The sequence below is a fragment of the Pteronotus mesoamericanus genome, unplaced genomic scaffold (genome assembly GCF_021234165.1).
Source record: "Pteronotus mesoamericanus isolate MK-2021 breed Mesoamerican mustached bat unplaced genomic scaffold, CSHL_Meso_final scaffold_54, whole genome shotgun sequence".
In the NCBI taxonomy this organism is placed as follows: domain Eukaryota; kingdom Metazoa; phylum Chordata; class Mammalia; order Chiroptera; family Mormoopidae; genus Pteronotus; species Pteronotus mesoamericanus.
The window spans coordinates 78526568-78528794 of record NW_026555321.1 but is presented as its reverse complement, the minus strand read 5'-3'; positions in this window follow the sequence as shown (position 1 = coordinate 78528794).

Genomic DNA, 2227 nt, shown 5'->3' with positions numbered 1-2227 from the left:
ACTTGACTCCAGAGATGAATGATTTTCTACAAAACTAATTTATTTAATTTTAAATAGTTTAAAAATCTATTCTGGGTTAACGTACATCACAAGATAGAAAAATTATTTCACATGATGGTTTAAAAGAATATTGTAAGATAATAAAGTTAAATTTTGAAGAAATTGCCAAAATTTTGAAAAGCCATTACAGCCTTACATTTTAAGTCAAATCTTTAATCACTATTCATAGAAAATAAATGTAACTAAAGTGGGTGAAACATTTTGAGAAAACATTCTCTTTTATTCTATTTTTCCTCATTACTCATAGGTTCTATTAATTACTTAAGGAGCAGTTTATAAAATTATTCAAATAAACAGATAACAATAAATCATAAATTGCACTTACTTTGAAATTGTTTATAATATCGAGGTAATTAAAAGACATTTATGCCATTCAAAAATAAGAAGCTTAGATTCGTAATACTGTTCTAGACAGATTTGTTTTACATGAATCTAAACCAATCAGTGAGTCCCTCTAGGAGAAAATGAGAATTGTCAACACATAGCCACGGATGCTGAGACACTTGATCAAACTTTAACATGGCTCATAGTGGCTTAATACCTGCCCCAGGGATGTCCTAAGCCCCTTCATGAGTTCCTGTCTGGAAAAGCTCAGGTCTGTCAAAAGAATTTATTATATGTTCTAGCTAACACCTGATGATAGGCCCTTGACATCACTTTCTTAGAGCATTTACTAAAAGTAGTTACCGAATAGCATATTTTTACCACCTTCACTAATGTCCAGCTTCATTTAACTTTGACAAAACCATCTCCAGGCACCAGAGGAGAAGTCCCTTCTGTAACCGCAAGTCATGAAACCTCTCCCATCAAAAATTTTGTTAAATAATTTTCTCTTTTTGTGCTAGCTGCCTCCAATTTATCAAATTCTGGAAACAAAATATAAAAATAGGAATCTAAAATCAATCCTCAAAGATGTGCAGCTTTGGTTTCTATTCATTTGCATGTAAGGATTATGTGGTCAGTTTGCAAAACCAATGCAATTTGCAAGCAATCATTTAGTTCATTTGGACCAGGAAGGTGTATGTACGTATGTATATTATTTTGTATATAAAATAAGATTTATTCTGATTCTTCAGTCCCTGGCAAGTGTAGAAAAATCATATCACCCGTTAAGAATAAAGTGAGAAATAATGAAATGAAAAAGGGGTGATTAAAAATTGGATTTAAATGAACAATTAAAGTTTCTCTAAAAAGCTTTGTCAAATACAACCAAACATTTTTGAAACTTCTCTCATTTCCATCTGCTAAACATGTAAGAAATCTACAGAATGGGACTAAGAAAATATTGTTTCCTAACAGTAAATTTTCACTTATCCTTGAAACTTGAAAATTTAACCAGGTATTTATTTATAATACTATATATTGATTAAAAATATCCTGAATGCCAACTCACATTAATTAAAAAAAAAATATCCTCAAAAAGTTACAGGGTAAAACACATATAGTAAATTCCAATACTTTAAAATTATTTAACCAGATATTAACTAAATTAGTATATCCAATTTCTAATTTCCCAGCCGTCATGGAAAATGAGAGTTTAATGCAATTTACCTTTTATATCCTCCTTTAAAAATCAAAACAGTTTTTGTAGAGGTAAAAATGGTTATATTAATCAATCAATGAGTCAACAAATCAATAAACAAATATTTACTGAAAATATATAAAAAATATTAACACTATTCTTGGAACTATAGTGTTAAAAAAGTAACAGAGACATTACGGGAAACAAACAAAAAGAACGTCATACCACAGAGTTAAGTCCTACTAGGAATGCAGTATAGGGGAAGAAAATTAATTATCCCTCTACCTTTCTGCATTTGTGGAGAACTGAGTGCATAAAGAAAAGCAGTTTTACACTTCTAAAAGCAGAGATGAAGACTGGTCAGTAAACTTTTTTATGTGGATTCCTCTGGTCCTTCTCCAGACAGATAGGGTCTAACCTTGTCTCTGGGATTAATCTTTGTCCTTCCTGGAAGCAAAGGTAGGAGGAGAGAAAACCTTTATAAATATCTTGCTTTTAGGCAAGTATAAATATAAATATGTCTTGTTTTTAGGCAAATATGAGGAGTTCAAAGAACTTTTCTTGTATCTTCTTCTACTCAATTGCACTCAGCTCAAAATAATCCTTATGCCAAAATAGCATAATTTATGGCCAAATCTTCTACCA